Source organism: Zingiber officinale, chromosome 7A (assembly GCF_018446385.1).
Source record: "Zingiber officinale cultivar Zhangliang chromosome 7A, Zo_v1.1, whole genome shotgun sequence".
In the NCBI taxonomy this organism is placed as follows: domain Eukaryota; kingdom Viridiplantae; phylum Streptophyta; class Magnoliopsida; order Zingiberales; family Zingiberaceae; genus Zingiber; species Zingiber officinale.
The window spans coordinates 12245021-12266265 of NC_055998.1; the positions used below are offsets into that span (position 1 = coordinate 12245021).

The following is a 21245-nucleotide window of genomic DNA, read 5'->3' on the forward strand; positions in this document are numbered from 1 at the left end:
AAAACAAATACTAACAAGAGAAAGCAAGCCTAACACGTTGATTTAACATGGTTCGGAGATAAAGCTCCTACTCCATGGCTGCCCTTAAGGTGGACGATATCGATCCGTCAGTGGATGACTCCTCGGAAAACCTCCGGCTAGCTCGAGTAGCTCCTTATGGATGGAGAAACCTCACCACAAACTCGCACAAACTCTTGATCACTCAAGAAGACCTTGGAGACTCTAATAGGGGTTAACCACCTTTAATTTCGTCAACCTTAACCAAGCTTCCAATGCTTGGTTATATATGCCATGAGTTGGAAAACTCCGCCTACTAGTCGACTGCCAAAACCATTAGTCAGCTGCCCTCTGTGGAGATTTGACTGTTACAACCCAACGGCTCGATACTAGTCGATTGATACTTCCATCAGTCGACTGCTCCACACTAACTGAATGAACAGAAGCATTCTGTTCGCTCCCAGTTGACTGCCCGGTCGATCACATCAGTCGATTGCTATAGTACTACTACAGTGTTGCTGTAATAACGCTATAGTACTGCTACAATAATGCTACAATACTGCTACAGTAACACTACAGTAAAACCCTAGTCCTAGGATTTAACCCCCGAGTACATTCACTCAACACTCGTCCTCGCCCTGACCAACTTAGACCTAGCCTTCTAGCCTCCTCCATCAGCCTTGCGTCCCTCGGATGCCTCCCCATCCTTCACATCTTGCCTTCCGGAGCTTCTATCGGCCTTGTCATTGTTGTCGGGTCTTTCTTTGCCAAGAGGTTGCACCTCTAGGACTTCATCCATTGTCAAGTCACACTTGGACTTACGTTGCCAAGACTGCATACTTGGACTTACACCGCCAAGACTCATCCTTGGACTTTTCTCCTTTGCCAAGATCACACTCGGACTTTCCTTGTTGTACCTATATCTTGCACACTCACAATGCATATCAAATACAACAATAAACCTAATTTAAACCTTTACCCAAATATCAAAACCTAGGGTACCCAGATTGCTCCAACAGATTCTTGGAACTCAAGGTGAACCGTTCTAACGTGTCCTTAAGTTCTTTAACTTGAGTTTTCAAATTAGAATTTTCTGCCTCAAGTTGTTGGACTTGAGTTGAACTTCCATTTTGAATTGGCTCAGTCAAAGGACTTAGGTTAGTCTCCTCCTTAAGGATTGTTATATCCTTTTAGAGTGACTTGACTCGAAGGTTGAATTTGGCTAACTTACGCATGAGATAGTTAACTAAGTTATGCAATTTATCTATCTGAGAAGTTCTTACAGTGGGGTTAGGCCCTTCGAAAACAGATATGGATCCATGGTTTCTCTTGGATTCTATTTCCGACTCGCTCTCAGTTTCAGATTCGTCGACTTGTTCCCGGGCCTTAAGCACGAGGAAGCTCGTTTGTTCGAGCTCTTTGATAACCATGATTTTGGCTGTATTATCTTGATTTATAATGCATGTTTTTAATTATCTTTTCATAGATTGAATGCATATATACATCGTATTTCATAATTGCAGTTGATCTTAGACTTAATTGCAAATTAGCCAATTATCATGGTATTTGATTCTAATATTTTATTATTATTTTGTAGGCATCAAAAGGGTCATGGACCCGATCAGATCAGACCATACTTGGGTTCCAATCTAGGGTTAAATGAGGTGATCAAGCTCCAGAACAATTGTAGTCGTTCATTCAAGATTAGAGCAGATCTATGCCATCCATTGAAGATCTGGCTCATCCAACCTAATAAGGAGTAGATCTAGACCATAGATGAAGATCAGTACCTTTGGATCGGATTTTAGGTGATCTTCCACCATTGATTGAGCTCCGAGCATTCTCAGCCGTTCGATCAGATTGGGAGAGGATTTAAAAGCTTTGAGAAGCTACAGTGCTTCCTCGAGCTCGGTTTTCTCCTCGCGACAATGCCACTATGCTTCATCTTCCGGTCGACCCTCCCATTCCACTTCCAAATATAAAAACCTAATCTCTTCATCGGCGGCAAGCTTTGAACCGACCGACATCCAGCAAGCAAAAAGCGAGGCGTGAATTGAGGGTGTTCCCCATTCGTGGTTCTGATTCCGGCGATTTCATCCGAGCCAAGATTTGAGGGTGTTCCCCGATCTGGTTTTGCCATCATCCAATGAAGGTGCTAGAGGGCGTTCCCCAACAGTTCCGATTCTATTTCATCTCCGATTTCCCCTTGCGATTCTTGATTCAGACGATTCTGTAGATTTCCTCTGTTCTTTGATTGTTGGTAAGCTCAGGTTGTTGAGAGCTAGATGGGCATTCCCTGAAAGCTATGAACATCAACTGAATGAGCTGGACTTCAGATCTTCACCGTCGGTTGTTTACGGGCGTTCCCAGATTCAGTCTCTGCTTCGCGACAGAGAGGAAGGATGGTGGATTCGGGTTTGGATTGTAGAATATTTTGTTTTGTTTTCTTTTGATCCTTCTTGAATCTGCTCAGATCTTTAGATCTGATTCATTTTATTACAATCTCATTTTGTTTGAGTTTCTATAATCCCAATCTTGTTGTAGCTACTTATTAGTTTGAGATATAAGTTCAATTTAAATTTGTAGTTTAGTTTACTGCTAACTTGTTAGTATGGTTATTTAGTTAGTAATTCTTTGTTCAATACCACTGATCTTGTGACTGTTATCTTGCTTGAATGTTAAATGTTTACTTGAGCTTTCGATTGTTATCTCTATTCAGCATTACTTTGTTTGAGCTTGATTATTGTAGTTGGTTATGATTATGAAATGGATGCTACTCAGTTTCTACAAGTGTGTTTGGGTAGAAGAATTTAGATTTTACTTGTATGGTAAGTTGAAGATGTGGTAATTGATTGGTTTGATTTAATGATACATTGGAATCTGAATTTAATTGTTGCTCATTTGATGAGAAGGAAGTGGATCATGTTTAGATAAGATTAGTCTTTCTTTTATTATATTCTTGATTGAATTAGTGTGCTACTGAAACCTAGATGAATTCCATTGCAACATGAATCAAAAGGAAGTACCTGATCGACCTTGTTTACGAGAGAATTCAATTTGAATCAATTTTAGAATTTATACATAGTCACTAGTTATCCTTGGAAAAATATGACTTGGGACTCATTGCTACAACACTTGTCTTAATTTTAATGAGTTCCTAATCTTTATTAATTTGATGTGCCACGTGACATGCAAAAAGGGCAACACCAAATTTTGGCACCGTTGCCGGGGAATTAACTAGTAGTGTGTGTTTATTTTAGATTGGATTTGATTGATTTTATTGTTAGTATCTTGATTGATTTGATTGCTATTCTTTTTTTACTTTCATGTTGGCTTATTCTTGAATTGTTAAGTGCTTCAAATGTTCATATTTTCATGTGTTTGAAACTTTATGCTCTTGAATCTTCTAACATTGATTGTTAGTGTGTAGTGTAAGAACAGGAGATTTTAGTAGCATGAATCTATATTTTCAGAATTTTGGAGGTGGAATGAAAAATCAGTACTTTCCGCCTGAGTATCAAAATTACCCAACAATGGAACAACAAAATATGTATGAGTCATTTTCTAATGGTTTTCATGCTAATTGGGTGGATCATTCATGTTTTAGGTATGAAAGTACACAAGGACCATTTATTGAGCCATATACAACCTACCAGAATTCATATGGGTTTCAAGAGGTTTCAACATCATCTTTGCAACATCCTTATTAACAGAACTATCCTCAAATTGAAGAGTCAACATGGAAAGTCAAGGAAATTATACAACAAATGAGTGAGCATCAAGAGCAGCAATTCTCAAGGATACAGAATATACAGAATCAATTGGATCAAATCACATCATCCATTAACCAGTTACAAACACAAAGCACCAGTGAGGAGGTGGATTGTGGAGCTCTAGTCAGGCCTGACACTGCATCTACTACTTCACTAGATTCTTTAAGTACTTTTTATTATTGTGATGATGTAGTTGATCATACTTTTGATTCTACTGATATGGTTGCTTTAGATGTTGGAAATGATGCAGGTATTGATGCAAAAGATGATTTAAGTGTAGGGGAATGCTTATTGGAAGCATTACCTCAAGAATCACCAAGAATTGAGGATGTAAGTGTAGGGACTTGTGCTATGGAGCCAAGCATCCAAGAATCACTATATTAAGTTGAACATTCATCAGAACCAGAGCTTGAGCATTTACTTGATGAGAAAGAGGTAACAATCACCACTCCAGGTACCTTTAAACAGAATAAGGTCAGTATTTCTTGTGATACATCAGAAAATTTAATAGAGGTATTAATTATTGACTTTATTAGATGTGATTCATTGCTTGATAAATTTTATACCCACACTAATATTCTCCTATTTTTTTCTTATTCCACATGCATATGGGAGGTGCTTTCTTTTATTGATGTTGTAGGAGAACATAAGCTTCCAGAGTGGATGCTTGAATTGTGTCACGCCCCTAGAGGAGTCCCTACCAGACAAAAATTTCGGCAGCATCTCCCCTGTATCAGTGACAATCCAAAGCATACATACATACAAAATATACATCAGCCACATGCGGCTAGAATATATTACACAACCACACAGTTAATAATCTTAGCCTACACGACTGTATCAAAAACACAGCGGAAAAAAAACGAAGAGAAAACCCACAATCCACAACCAAAGTTTACTAACCAATTAGGCTTACACAACCATAAGATCACGAAAGTAAAACACCACGAATCAAACTCCAAACATAGACCAATTCATACAATACTAAAATCGCTCTATACTAAAAATACAAGTAAAGTAGAAATAAAACTAATATAATGCAAGACTCAGGAATGGCAGCCGACATCTCTCCAAGCATCCATGAATCATCTACTGCTACCTGGCGAAAGAAAACCAGTTTGCGAGGTGGTGTGTATAGGGACTCAGCGGGTAAGGAAAGATAGTGCATGAACAAAATAAACAAATTGAGAATGTCAAAAGGAATATAGCCTCATAAGGGAAGTAGCAGATACAAAATAAAATCATAATCAATGCTCATACCTGAAACCATATCCTAGGCTAGGTAATAGAAGGTCAGGAGTAGAACTAATCTGCTACAGTATTGTTCATAACTACAGAGGTAATGTGTAAGGTATATAAACATTTCCAATAAATAAACCAAGGTCTGAACGCCTACAATGAGTGTATATCTCAACATACGTAAGCCTAACAGCATAAGTGAACAACAGCAGTAAGCAATGGCAGCATAAATATACCATAGCAGCATAAGTAAGTAATAACCGCATATGTAAACAACAACAGCTAAAGCAAGTATAATAACAGCATATGCACGGATGGTCACCCCGCCCACCTCTCTGCACCACGACTCTTGTATGGTCGAGAGGCCGGATCAATGATAACTGTACCACTCAAAGGCCGCCACTACTACCAAGTGACCGAGTGGACAGGCGCTGAGTAGCTAACTAGCTACACAGTGAAGGGGGTCCCTGCTGCTCGCAACTCCAGCTACCACTATCCATAAATGGCCGAGTGCGGCACGATAGGACAAGCGACATCAACTCCAGCTACCACTCTCTCGAGTGGCCGAGGATGCAGCCCTAGTTAACGACTCTCTCGACCGCAAGGGAGAATTTATCGTTAACACGTATGCAATGATATGGTGTACAACATACAACAGTCATCATACAAATATAAGCAGAAATTAGGTATGTTACATGAATCCAGTATGCTCAATACGGTACATAAATAAACAACAGACATTATACCAATATAAGCAAAAAAATTAGGTATGCTACAGGAAACCAGTATGCTCGATACGGAATATAAATAAACAACAATCAAAACATGCAAACATGGTATCTAGTATCTGCTACGTATCATGGATAATAATGAGAGACTGTATAGATATGGAATCGAATATCTCAAAGATCGAGTGGAAGTATCAAGCGCAGGAAAAACAAGAGTGGAGTCAAGGTAAAAACAGTTTCTTATCAAAAATAGTTCATGCATCAAGTTCACAGAACTACAGAATCAAGTAAGAAGTACCCACCTTTATACGTAAATCGTGCCAAACCAACCCAACGTCAAATCACCCGTATCGAATCAAAATCCTGCAAACATATGATGCAAATTATAGCTATGTCAAACATGAACCAGTTAACTAAACCCATCATGAATTAGGTAGCTAACCTATAACTGAATCTGATTAAGGAAAACCCTAATTTAAGACAACATAATCTATCTATATTATACCTAAATCAATAGCATATTCCACTCATTTTGTAAACATAATGATTTATTATAACCTTTTCCTAATCCATTTCCACGCATAATCATAGGAATATTAGTGGTCAAGCACCTAATTCATGCATTCTGAAATAAGGAATAGAGCACAATACTGAACTCTAGTTTGGAAAGCTTGAATCCTATTGAACTCCTGATACCCTATTCGACACTAAAATTCCACAGCAACATCGCAGAATGTAGCAGAAAACCAAACTAGTTCCATACAAAATTCCATAAGTATCAGTAAACGTAAGAATAATCTCGGAATCAATCAACATCCACTACACCTGTCCAAATCTGTAAACACAGAAAAACCAGCAACACAAAACTACATCCCAATCCTCCGAACAAAAGGCCAATCATCAATTCACCAAATCAAAATCCAACGACCTACTTCCACAAATTCGAAAGAAAAAAGGGAAAAGAACAAAAGCATTCTTGACCAATACCCTAAACTATCCTTACGACCCCCAAATCCGATCAAAAGAAACCAGAACACTGCATAGGAAGGCTAGAGCATCACGACAGAAGATCCAATCGCGACTAAATCCACAAATTGGGCATCACCAACAAGCAATTAGACTCCTAACAACCTAATCATCACCTCACAGATCCCATAACCGAAGCTACACAATGGAGAAGGTTAATGGAAGGTATGATACTTTGCATACCTTAGGTCAACAAGATGCACTTACCAAAACTTAACGTCCACAGCTTCCTCTCCAATCGACACCCACCTCCACGAAACCTAGTGACCAACGAAAGAGAAAATCGCCAAGGAACTCGGTATTAGGGCACGACAGCCAGTGATGGAGAGGCGTCGCGTTGGTCATTGGCTTGTTGCGGCATCTCTGGTACTGGCGTGAGGAGGAGAGGTCGCCGGCTGCTGGGATGCTCATGCGCAGAAAAGGTCCAGCGGTTTTGGTGAGGAAAACCACGAGAGGGAGAGGGAGCCTGGCTGTGGTGCTCGTGCGCGAGGAAGAGAGGAGACCAGCGGCTATGGCTCACCAGAAGAGAGGAGAGCCGGTGGTGGATTTGGGGAGAAGAGGTTCGGCGATGGGGAGGCGGCATCGCGAGGGCTTGGGATGAGGATTTGGCACGAGAGGGGTGAGGAGAGAAGGGATCGGGAATTAGGGGATTAGGGGTTAGGTGTAATTTTATAACTTAGGCTTTGATTAATTCAACTATACGTTAATCAAATTAATCAACTCCCACCTCTGGGTATTCCAAACAATCTTTTTCTCGAGCTTATAAGTGTATCCTTTCTAAATAAAGCTACACGAACTCCGAATAAATCCCAAAAAATTTTTAAAAATTTCAATAAAATTATTTCTCAATAATCCTATTATTTAGTGCTTATTTGGGTACCATATTTTACAAATTGAACCGCCTTCGGCCTTCGGAAAGAATGTGCAATGGAAAAGTGAAGAATAAAAAGGATTTGTCTGTATCCACGATTACTCCACTTCCGGGGTGACTTCTTCTTTTGAATCTTCTTCAACCACCGGGAATTAAAGGGGAGTTGGTTCCAATTTCACTTACTTTTGTATTTTAATTCATGCTTTGTGTTTAGTATTTTCTTTAATAAATTCTTTTTGCTTTATACATTTCGTTAGTTACACTTTCTTAAATTTGCATTTTGCTTTTACACTTTGCGTTTTGCTTAGTTTTCATAGCATGTCATTTGAATAAAAGCCTCCATGAATTTTTCTAGTAATATTTTTAAGATGGTAAAGTCTCTTAAATTTGATCATCAATTTTAGGTCATATGACATGATTGGATGCTCTACTTACATGATATTGGTTAGTTTGGTGGTGGATTCTATTTTGATTAATTGAGCTTGATTGCATGAAACTACCTAGAGAGGACCACTTTAAGCCTAATCATTATTATATTTTTGTGTGACATGCACTCATAACAATTGAACTCTAGAACTTACTTTGCTTCTTTTTAAAGGCACAATAGCATATGTATTCATGAAATGAAGGATATTTGTCATTTTTGTTCCATCATATTTTCCATTTCTTTCTCCACAATTTTCTTGAAACATTCTCATCTAGCATTCTAATTCTTAATTCTCATTGTTTGTCATCTTTCTTTTATTTCGTTGAGAGTTTTGGATTAATTGCTTGATGAGTTAGCTTAACTAGATGAATAAATAATTAAGTATGGGGGAGGATTGTATATGCTTGAGATTCTTGAGGTTTCCTACTTCAAATTGTTTGGAAAATTCTGAAGTTATGAATTTAAGTTGATGGTTCTATAGCAGAATTCAGTTTGATCCTTCATCTATTGATTTCTTGGTGCAAATTCTTCATGCTAATTCTGTACAGCAAGCAAGATCACTAATACATGGTGAAGAAAAATAAAAAATTCAGAACCATCCTCAGTTTTGTTTTCATTTCTGATTTTCATACTGATACAATACATGGAGAAAGAGAAGAGATGAAAATGCAACAGCTGCTGATTCTGGAATTGGCTAGCTGTATTTCAGTTCTTAAATCAGTGAGTTGTAATACTTAGCAAGGGATTCAAATGGATTTACTTTCAAAGAAAGGATTAAATAAGAGTGGATAAAAGTGTGCAAAACGTTAAGGCTGCAAGAAATCAAAATGTTGATACTTAACCTAGAAAACATCTTGCTAAAAGTATAATTCTGAAGCTGAAAACATAGTGTACAGATTCTTCTTGAATCCAACTATGATCTCCTTGATTTCAAGATTTTGAAACTAAGGATTCAGGAATCCGGAATTTAAAAAGGGTTGGCAGAATCTAATGTGGATCCATGTAATTGTAAAAATCAGAAAACTCTGATTCTGGTAAAAATTGTAGACCAGTAGCTATTGCATTATAGTTCTTACTCTTTTGAAGTTTTTTTTAGAGCTTGAGGCATATGACTGCTTTGAATCTAATTCCTAGAACTAGAGTTCTGAAACTGAATTCTTTGAAACTTGTTAACGAATTGTAGACGAGCTGGAATTTTGTAGAATTGCAGATATGAAACCATACCAATAAGTACATGTTTAGTGCCAAATCTTTTCATTCCAACATCAATTGATACCCTTAGCCTAGATGAATTCTATATGGGTTGAACTTAAGTTACCTTAGGTTTCCAATTCTGAAACTTATGCAACAATTCTGAATTTATAAATTTTGGTTCAGTATGAAGATGAAGAGTGAAGGTATAGATTGGCTGAATTCAAAATCAGCTTAGTTTGCTAATGCTGACTAAATTTGATGAATTGAATAAGTTGCAGCAATGAGGAAATTAGATAAAAGATCAACCCTGTTTGGTGCCAACATGCTTATGATAATTTTTGGATAGAAACAATTTGAATTTGAACTTCTAACATTCCAGAGCCAAATGATACCATCATCCTAGATGGATTCTATTTGATTTAAGATGAAGCAACCTCAGAATCTCAATGCTGAAAATTAGGCCTTAATGCTGAATAGTCTAATTTTGAGTTCTGAGTTCTAAAGTTTAAAATGGCAGAAATACATTAAGATTTCTGGAACTAATCTATGGATGAATTTATTGTGCTGTTGTAAGTTGAGCTGTGGATGAAATTAAAATTGTTATGTGCCTAATTCTATTGTGAGCTTTAACTAATGATAGCTTTAAGGGGCACCCTTATCTTTTCATTAGCAATTGTTATTATTTCTTTTGCATTTCAAATGTAGTTTGAGTTCCTTTAAGTTTGAATCTCTGGAGTTAACTTTTTGAATTTCTGTGAATATGATTACCTTTTCCAGATTCTGGAACTTGTGAAGATTTAATTCACTGGTTTTGCTGAAATTGTTTTTGAACTTTAAAGTGCATAATTCAGAATTGTACTGTGTTGTAAAACTATCAAGAAATAAAGGAGTTGTTTATGTTCTAGAACTTTTCTTAGGTTCATAAGTGATACAAGCCCAACTTTCTCATAGCTCAAGGCCAACAACTTCTTTAAGCTACTGTTTTGAATTCAGTTTAGAATTTAGATTTAGGAATTAAGCTAAGAAGTTGCTAATTTTTATCAGTTGTGAAGTTTATTTTGATGCAAATTATTGTGAGAAATCCATGTGCCAATTCTTATTAGTAAAAACTTGGAGATCATGGGTTTAATTCTTGCTAAACTAGTACTGAGTGTATCCTCTTACAAATTGTATTCATCATGGGTCAAGTGAAGATTTTCTTAAACTCCAATTATTGACAGAAATTCTGAAACCTGCTGGAATGTTAATTCAGTGCTTTGATTATCATGTGCTAAATATTTTATATATCTTCTTGGTTAGTGAAAGGGCTTAAGTAAGTTCTTGCTTGATTAGTGACAAGTAAGATGTTATTCTTTTCAAGCTTCTTATGACCATAATCTGGAATCTGAATTCTGAAAACTGATCTATGGAGCTGAGTTCAGTAGCATAAATGTTAAGTATCAAATGGAGCTTTAGAATGACAAGTTTCAGTTGATAGCTACAAAGGATTGAGGAAGAATTGGAAGAAGGCTGGCAAATGGTGTTAAAAGGAAATCAGTTGAAGAAATTGTGGCATATAAACTTGTTTGCAGGTTGCTAATCAGAAATTAAATCCAAAAGAATCTTCGACTACCAAGTTACTGGTGCTGCAAAACGAATCAAATTGAAGAATCTAAATTCTGATACTAAATTCATAAAAGTTGATCTGTGAAATCTGCTGCTGAACCAGGAATCCTGAATTCTGCAACTGTTCTGGAATTCTGGTACAAGAAGCAAATAGACAATAATTGCATCAGCGTGCAGCAATTTGAAACAAAACTTTGCCATCAAAAATTCAAAACAAGAATTAAGTGAAGGAGAAGCATAGCAGTGGCAATTAATGTTATTTGTAGATACAGGAAGCTTGGTTTGTTTCAATTCATGATGAAGAATAATGATACACAGAGTATGTTTCAAGTTGAAGAGTATAAGAGAAAAGTTGGGGATTTGAAATTAATGTTAAATGATGAATTTGAAAATTTGAAATGGAGAATTCAGAATTGTGTTATGCTATGACATCAAGTATTGTTTACTTCTTTAATCATGTAAGGGATAAGGTATAAAATCTGAATGATGAATGATGTTTGTATTTTTGGAAAAGTTGGAAAATCTGAATATGGAAATAGAAGTCTGCATTAATAGAAAAGAACAGAATTTATTAGTTTATCAATTGCTAATTGTTTCTCTTTACCAGAAAAACCACAGAAAAACAGAAAGAAAGGAAAAATATGCAGATTGAAAACAAGAAATGTGCCTGGAATTGTATCAAGTATTTGTAATTCAAGATTTGTTGCATTGTCCGAGACGGTCAGTGTTTTAAGTGTGGGGGAGGGAATTCTTCTCCATAAGTTGATTTGAAATTATTTGAGTTTTCAAGAGATGGAATTTAAGTGGAAGAACAGTGAAGAAAAAAATGGCAAATCAAGAGTGTATCAAATATGAAGATAGAGTATCAAGAATTTTGGATTGCCATCAAATTGAAGGAGTCGCTAGCTTGATCTATTGAATTGGTAACAACAAATGGTATTCATCTTTTTACACATCAAAATGGTCAACTCATCAAATATATTCTTCCAATACTCTCATCATCCCATTTTCTTCACTAAATTTTTTTCTTTTGCCTATTTCATCCACTTTAATTGTTCTTCTTATTACATTTCAATTCTTGTTGATAAAATCCTTTTGATTCATGTATGTTATGTTCTATGGTGGTGGAGAATTAGAAAATAAGCAAGCTTATGGTAGTGAAATGTTGTGAGTGACATTGAGTTGAACTCTACTTGTATGCATACTTGAGTGTGAGAGTTAAAATAGGTAAATCCCTTGTGAGATTGCATCTTGTTTAATTTTTCAATTGGATTGAAACTACCATACTTAATGGATTGTATTCATGATTATTACTGATTTTTAGATGGTCTTAGTTAAATTCCTTTTACTATTTTCTAAGTATTGCTAGGGAATTTTTTTGTGGAGATGATTTTTAGTTTTCTTTACTTGCACGGGACGTCCATGACTAAGCGTGGAGGATTTGATAACCATGATTTTGACTGTATTATCTTGATTCATAATGCATGTTTTTAATTATCTTTTCATAGATTGAATGCATATATACATCGTATTTCATAATTACATTTGATCTTGGACTTAATTTCAAATTAGCCAATTATCATGGTATTTGATGCTAATATTTGATTATTATTTTGTAGGCATCAAAAGGGTCATGGACCCGATCAGATCAGACTATACTTGGGTACCAATCTAGGGCGAAACGAGGCGATCAAGCTCCAGAACAATCGTAGTCGTTCATTCAAGATTGGAGCAGATCTATGCCATCCATTGAAGATCCAACTCATCCAACCTAATGAGGAGTAGATCTGGACCGTAGATGAAGATCAATACCTTTGGATCGGATTTTAGGCGATCTTCCACCGTTAATTGAGCTACGAGCATTCTCAGCCGTCCGATCAGATTGGGAGAGGATTTAAAAGCTTTGAGAAACTACAGTGCTTCCCCGAGCTCGGTTTTCTCCTTGCAACAACGCCACTGTGCTTCATCTTCCGGTCGACGCTCCCATTCCACTTCCAAATCGGAAACCCTAATCTCTTCATTGGCAGCAAGCTTTGAACCGACTGACGTCCAGCAAGCAAGAAGCAAGGCGCGAATTGAGGGCATTCCCTGTTCATGGTTCTGATTCCAGCGATTTCATCCGAGCCAAGATTTGAGGGTGTTCCTCGATCTGGTTTTGCCATCATCCAACAGAGGTGTCAGAGGGCGTTCCCCAGCAGTTCTGATTCTATTCCATCTCCGATTTCCCTTGTGATTCTTGATTCAGACGATTCTGTAGATTTCCTCTATTCTTTGATTTGTTGGTAAGCTCAGGTTGTTGAGAGCTAGATGGGCGTTCCCTGAAAGCTATGAACATCACCTGAATGAGCTGGACTTCAGATCTTCACCGCTGGTTGTTTACGGGTGTTCCTAGATTCAGTCTCTGCTTCATGACAGAGAGGAAGGATGGTGGATTCGGGTTTGGATTGTAGAATGTTTTGTTTTGTTTTGATCCTTCTTGAATCTGCTCAGATCTTTAGATCTGATTCATTTTATTGCAATCTCATTTTGTTTGAGTTTCTATAATCCCAATCTTATTGTAGCTACTTATTAGTTTGAGATCTAAGTTTAATTTAAATTTGTAGTTTAGTTTACTACTAACTTGTTAGTGTGGTTATTTAGTTAGTAATTCTTTGTTCAATACCACCGATCTTGTGACTGTTATCTTGCTTGAATGTTAAATGCTTACTTGAGCTTTCGATTATTATCTCTATTCAGCATTACTTTGTTTGAGCTTGATTATTGTAGTTGGTTATGATTATGAAATGGATGCTACTCAGTTTCTACAAGTGTGTTTGGGTAGAAGAATTTAGATTTTACTGGTATGGTAAGTTGAAGATGTGGTAATTGATTGGTTTGATTTAATGATACATTGGAATCTGAATTTAATTGTTGCTCATTTGATGAGAAGGAAGTGGATCATGTTTAGATAAGATTAGTCTTTCTTTTATTATATTCTTGATTGAATTAGTGCGCTACTGAAACCTAGATGAATTCCATTGCAACATGAATCAAAAGGAAGTACCTGATTGACCTTGTTTACGAGAGAATTCAATTTGAATCAATTCTAGAATTTATACATAGTCACTAGTTATCCTTGGAAAAATATGACTTGGGACTCATTGCTACAACACTTGTCTTAATTTTAATGAGTTCCTAATCTTTATTAATTTGATGTGTCATGTGACATGCACTCTTCGTCAGAGTCTTTTGAAGAAGACTCATCCCATGTCAGCTGCAGTGCTTTCTTCTTCCTTTGCTTCTTCATTTCCCTTTGGTTCGAACAGTTGGCTTTGATGTGTCCCTTTTTGTTGCTGTCGTAGCAGGTTACTTTGGACTTCACTTTTGGACTTGATTGCATTGTCTTGGACTGAATCACTTTCTTGGTGAACCCTTTCTTCTTTTTATAGAGTTTTCATACATGGTTGACGAGTTCAGCTGTAATCTCGTCGTCGTCATCTTCTGAGTCCGGTTCATCTTCGGACTCGGGTTCAGTTCTGTGCTTTGCTTTTGATTCCCGCATTCTGCTCATTCCTGCAATCAAAGCAATACCTTTCTCGACCCGAGTAGTATTAGTTTGTTTATGAAGCTCGAATTGAGAAAATAATTCATCTAATTTTATTAAGGAGAGGTCCTTAGATACTTTGTAAGCATCTACCATTGATGCTCACAAAGTGTTCCTCGAAAATGCACTGAGTGCATACCTGATTATATTGCGGTTCTCCACCTTTTGTCGAATTGCATGAAGGCCATTGAGGAGGTCTTGAATCCGCGCATGAAGTTGGCTTGCCGATTCATCCTCCTGCATTTTTATATTGTAAAGTTTATTTAATATCAAATCATGTTTACTTACCTTGGTGTCTGAGGTTCCCTCATGCAACTCGATCAACTTCTCCCATAGTTCTTTCACACTTTTAAAGGGGTCGGCCCGGTTCAATTCTTCTTTGGTTAGGCCGCATTGAAGAGTGCATGTTACTTTGGCATCGGCCTCAATTTTCTTTATCAAGGTTGTGTCCCAGTTCTGGCATGATATTGGCTTTCTAGCGCTGTCGAGTGGGAGTTCGAGACTAGTTTGGATGATTATCTACATCTCAACTTGCGTCTTGAGGTGGTACTTCATTCGGCTCTTCCAGTAGCTGAAGTCTTCATCGGAGAAGAGGGGAGGGCATGCAGTGCTATACCCTTCTTGGTGGGCCATTAAATAGGAATCTCACACACAAAAAAATAATAACAAATGTTCCAAGACTTGGTCTTGGATTAGTAGTACGGGAGAAAAATAAAAATAGTAATTTACTAATTTTAGAAAAAATAATAAAATATTAATAAAAAATATTATTTCAAATTTTGTTAAATGCAATATTTTGTCAATACTAATAAATGGTGAAGAGATGAAAATGAATTTTTCAAAAATAGTTTTGGAGGGAAAAAATGAGAGGCGTAAGAATATTTTTTAAGCAAAAACAATATGTAATTTTCCATTTGAAAAAAGAATCCCCCTGCTCGATTGGTGGTTTCACCAAATTAGAGTAGCCTCGCTCTGATACCAATTATAGGATCAAAAAGCACTAGAGGGGTGAATAGCACTTGTGGCTAATTCGTTCGTTTTGAGTAAATACGTAGTGGAAAACAAAGATAGACAACACAAACACCAAAAATTTACTTGGTTCGAAGCCTGTGGTGACTCCTACTCCAAGACCCGCACGTGAGAGTGCTTTCGATGAGCAATCACTAATTAATCGGAAAGATTACAAATAAAATTTTACAAGTAATTAGAAATTTAAAGACTACCGATAACTTTGTATAAAAAAATCTTCAATAGAACTGTCATCAGAGCTTTCGGGCGTCGTAGAAGCATTTTCTGAGCAGCTTGAAGAAGCGGAAGCCATTTATTGTGTTATACTCAAGCTCTTGGTCGAAGTTGCTTTTATATGCTTTTCCGGGTGCTCGGAACCCCTCCGGGCGCCTGGACCACGTGGCTTGGTCACTCTGCGAGCTCTACATCAACTTGGCGATAACTTTTGAGTTCCAGGCACCCAGACTGACTCCGAGCACCTGGACCAGCTTTGGGCACCCGGATCAACTTTTTCCAACCCCTTATTTTCTGCAAAATAAAGTTAGTCCAGGCAAAAACAATATATCTAAACTAAAATTTGACAGCCTCTGACTATTCAGTTCTGACTTTGAGTTCCGTCGAAACTCTAGGTCAAATCGACACATATTGTTCCCTCTTCGGAGAACATGTCCTCACCTAATCATCTCAAGAGAAGTTACCTGTTATCAAACCGGTCCTCTAGAGAACGGACTTTTGCTCAGCGCCCGAGGCTTCTGGTCTTCATGCTGGGCGTCCGCTCCATGACCTGTCCAGTCTTCCACCCGGTCCGCAACCACTAGGATTTCAACCTAAAGTCCCTGACTCTAGGATTTTGCCCGAAGCGCTCGACCCACCAAGACTTTCTACCTAGGGATACCTTGTAACGACCGGCCTTCTACTACTAAGCTGTAAGGCCGATCGCTACAGTTATGCTGTGCTATACTATGCGGAAAGATGGGCTAATTTAAATTTACTTTTGCTACTAATCTAATTGCTGGAAAAACTGGAACTAAATATGCTACATGTACTGGAAGCTGCGTGCATGCTAGAGAAGGTAACCTGTACCTCTCGGATGGTCATAATGCTGAAAGTATACCTTCCTAGCTGAGTTCAAGCACTTCAATCGATCCACGGATCGATCCAACTTGATGCTGGGCACGGGGCAATGCCTGGATCGATCGGCTGATCGATCCAGATCATTGGATCGATCGGCTGATCGATCCAATTACTTACTGTTCGCGACAGAAAGTCACTGGATCGATCGGCTGATCGATCCAGGATTGGACTGATCGGCGGATCGATCCAGGATTGGACTGATCGGCGGATCGATCCAATTCCTTTCTGTTCGCGACAGAATGCGTCTGGATCGATCGGCTGATCGATCCAGCTGCATTATGTTCACGGAAATCAACCCTCAATCAATCCAGGGATCGATTGGGGACCCCCCGATCGATCCATGGATCGATCCAAGGTTTCTGATTTCGAGCTGAAATTCTGATTACAGCAGATTTCGTGCCAAAGTTAGTGAAACAACTCTACAAATGCTAATAACTATTCTATCATGCATTGGGTAACATTCAAGACATAATATAATGCATGTTCACTAGTTCATACCATTAACCATACTAGAATGCGAAGCATAAGGGAAGATAGAACAAAACTTTAATAACTAGACTTGCTACAAGTTCTAATGCGTAGTAAAATAAAACTAGATCCCTAGGATCTTTATTCCAGTTCCTTCCACACACATCTTGATCTGCATTGACCTCCAGCCTCCGCTACTGGTCCACTTTTCCTTTACCTTTATCTGCAGTATAAGAAAAGTAGTATCTATAAGCTAAAAAGCTTAGTAAGAAACCATCTACCTCACAAAAACATACAACGATGCAAATATGATTTTAAATCATGCTGTTTAAAACATATGCTGGATATACTGAATAAACTAAGCATGGCATGGCATATAAGCATACAATCATGGCATATCTAAAGCTGAACATGATATAAATAAAGAACTAAGCTGATACTAAGAACTGAGCTACTCTAATACTGAGCTACTGCTAGAACTGTACTGAATTCATGAACTAATTTGTGAAGGGTTGAAAATCATATACATATAGTAAGTGAAAATACTAAACATGCTGCTGATGGGCCCGGCAACTGTACGTGCTATGCGCGCATCTCTAACTAGACCTGGGGTTGCAAGTCCCGAATTTAGCAGAGCTACTAGGTTATCTAAACCTAGGGACCGACTATGGGAGCCCAGCCCAATGGATATCTAATCCAGTACAGCGCCAACTGAAAAGTAAAATACTGAGTATAGCTAAACTGTTCTAAATTGCTGTTTCTAGGTTATCTGAACCTAGAGCTAGGTTGTCTGAACCTAGAGGCGACTGTGGGAGCCCACCCATTGGACCGTAGTCCCATATAAGCTAGAATAACTGGTTTACTAATGTAGATGCTTCTAGATTGCATTCAACTGTACTAATAAAAATGCCTAAGTTGCATTTTTCTAAGCTAGGTATTTAATCGAACACCTAGTGTGCTCTAACTCCCCTCTCTATTAGGGAGACTACCTTTAGGCACCCAACAGCATCTAAACCTCCAACTGAAGGAGAAAAGACGTGTCCGGCCCATCTAAAGGTACTCACTAAATCCCTAAACCTGCGAGGAGGGTTAAATACACCCTTTGTGTCGAAAAACTACCCATATAACTAAACTAATGCACAGAAAATCAAACGATAGCTATTATACTGCAGGTGAGGGGTTTCTTACCTCCTATTCGTAATTTCTTACGATTCTATTCGCTAGAACTCCGGTGGAGATGATCTTCTCGACGATCCGCTCGCGTCTACGTGTTCTTCTCGCGAAGGGGAACGTCCTCGTATCGAAGATCTCGCCGGAAGAAGTTCCCTTGGCCCTTGGGGCTTGGTGTACCGTGAGAAGGAGGAGAGGGAGAGGCGGCGGTGAGGGTTTGAGAAGAGAAGGTGGCGTGAGGTTTTGTGAGGAGAGGGCTGCCGAACCAAATTCTAAAAATAAACCCAAACCCAACTTAACTCCTCTATTTATATTAAGTGGATAATTAAACCCAACTTAAACTTAAATATAAATGTTTCCCTTCTCTTTCAGCACGGCTCTGCTGGGTTCAACTGGTTCCCAACATTATCCCTAAGCCATAGGTCTCGGGTTCGATTCCCGCCTAAGCTATTTTGCGGTTCTATTTATTTTTGCTATTTCCGCTATTCGGAAAATTCCGGAAAAATATCTAAAAATTCCAGAAAAATCATAGAATATTCATAATGCAGTTTCGAGAAATTTCGGGCGTTACATACCTCCCCCTAAGACCTAGGGTTATTGCCCCCTAGGATTTTCCACCTGCCTAAATACAGCTAGGACTTTTCATCACTAGGATTATCACCCCCTAAGACCTAGGGTTACCACCCCCTAGGGTTTTCCACCTGCCTAGAATCTACTAGGACTTTTGCCTAAGAACATTGAGGACTTTTCCTGCAATCTCATTCAAACTTATCAGACAACAAATAACCTTAACTTTGAACCCTTTAACATAATCAAAACACATGTTCGATCGTTTGGTGCTTCCCGCACCAACATGAGAAACTAGAGCAAAAAATTGCTCGAGAAGAAGGCCGGAAGATGGATTCAGGTGAGCCTAATTCTGGATGGCCGAGATCATCCAAGCGATCAGAGAAGGTGCTGAACAATCAGTGCAAGGCTGATTGATCCGAGCGCTCGAACAAGATGGTCCAGACGCTAGGACCATTTTGGTACCAAAAGGGTGCCTGAACGAATTGGATCGACTTTGGGTCCATGTCAGCAACGATCCGAGCGCTCGGGAGTGGATAAAAAGTTATATTCGAACCGTTGTGAAGGCCATTGCTTGGAGATAGAGTTTGCCAAGCTAGGGGCACTCGGATAGGGTCTGGGCACCCGGATCGTGCTATGTCAGCAAATGGTCAGATTCACCAGCAGGCTATAAATAGAGCCCTGATCTCAATAGTTTCTTATAACACTTTCTGTACTCAAAGTTCTTATTCTATTTTCAAGTTTATGAGTTGTCAATATCCTGTATGGGGCTTCTCCACCTCTAACTTGTGTCGAAGAAGGATCTTTCTAGTTGAGCTACATTTGCCTTAGATTAGCAACCTCCCCGTTTGCAACCCAAGTAAACAGTTTGTGTCTCATACTTATTTCACACATTTTAGTTTATTTTATTAAAGTATTTATCTTAATCAAAGTTGTAAGTTTTTAGAAGGGTATTGTTATTTTTTAGGATAATTTACCCCCCCCCCCCCTTTCTTACTGGCCGCACAAGACCTACACTTTGTGGTGAGTGTAAGAAATAATTCATCAAAGTTGTCTATCATAGGATTATAATTCCTATTAGGGAGAGTTTGTGAGTAGTTGCCACAAAATTCAAAGTCAATGGTTGTCATATAGTAAGTTCTTTCTAACTAGAATTTTTAAGTAGTTGTTAGTGAAGTACTAATGAAGAAGTTAGAGCCAAGTTTTGCCCTGGCAACTTTAAAAGCTTCATCTAAAGAGTAAAAACCTCTATAATAAGGTTTTTTTTATAGTCTATAATGACTATTTTGACTTCTTCCCCGTTAGAATAGACTCCAACCTAAGGACTTGAGAAAATAGAGTAGCATAAAAAAGTGGTTAGATAGTGCATTAATAATTTAAATTTTATGGTTAGAAATTCCTAGAGTTGTAGGAATGTTCTAAACATTTTCTATCAGGTATTATTGAATGTGATTTAACTTTGATTTGAGATCAAATTGGAAAGTATCTTCTTTTTTAGTAAATTACCGAAGTTTCTGGTTGCCAAACCTAAACCATAAGTTTTTACTTTCTTTCATCTATCCATTGTTGGTGGATAAGTAAGTAGTACCCATATGCAAAACATAAATAATTAGTGTAAAAGTCTAGATACTATATTGGCTAGAGAATTATTGGCGCCTTTTATATGCTCCCAATTTATTTTTAATCCTCTATTGATGATTATATCATCAAACTTAATCCATCTTTTAGATCTTAATCCTTTTCTAGTACCCTTAGTTTGCGTACTATATTGGACAATTGCTTCACAATTTGTTCTTATAGTAATTTAGGTCTTACTATAGATAAATAACATAAAAGAGTCAAGATAGTAAATAGTTACTAAGATTTCATAATTCAATGAAGTGAGATATCCTTTTTTTTCTTTGTATTTTCCTGATGCATATCTATATTGGGATTTAGATGTTTTAGGATCAAATTTAAATCTTTTTCTAAATAATGCTCTACCTCATCCTGATTCACAACCATTTCTTTCTAGGACAAAATAATTAGAATCAAGGGGTAAAGTAAGGATTGAAGTTGTTTTACCATAGTTTTTATCTGGTTTACTATATCAATATCTTGTTGGTTGAAGTATCTTTGTCCGGTAGTCAAGTTTTATTATATAGCAAATCACTTATTTTTTCAAAGTTCTTAAGGTAAAATCTTGCATAATTCAAAAGTCCTAGAAAAAAAATCTAAGTCTTTATATCTTCCATTTTGTTTGGGAAATCAAGTATTTTGGGCGAGATATGAGCTTGGAGGAAAAATTTTTCTTGTTCAATTTTAGTTCCAAGAAAGTCTATATGGTCAGTAGCTAGTTTCATCTTCTTTCTGAAAACTATTAATCATGTTTATAAAATAAGTTAAATACCATATGAAGATGTGCATAGTATTCTTCCTTGGTTTTGGAGAAGGCTGGTACATTATCTGTATAGAT

At 37.7% G+C, this 21245-nt stretch overlaps 1 long non-coding RNA gene across 1 annotated transcript; it reads right to left on the reverse strand.

Annotated features, from left to right (window-relative positions):
• Window positions 1-4640: 4640 nt before the first annotated feature.
• Window positions 4641-8013, reverse strand: LOC122000980. The gene is made up of 3 exons (XR_006117250.1): window positions 6971-8013; window positions 6040-6100; window positions 4641-4869 (listed from the first exon to the last, which is right to left on the reverse strand). It is a non-coding gene; the product is annotated as an uncharacterized LOC122000980 (long non-coding RNA).
• Between the last annotated feature and the right edge of the window lie 13232 nt (window positions 8014-21245).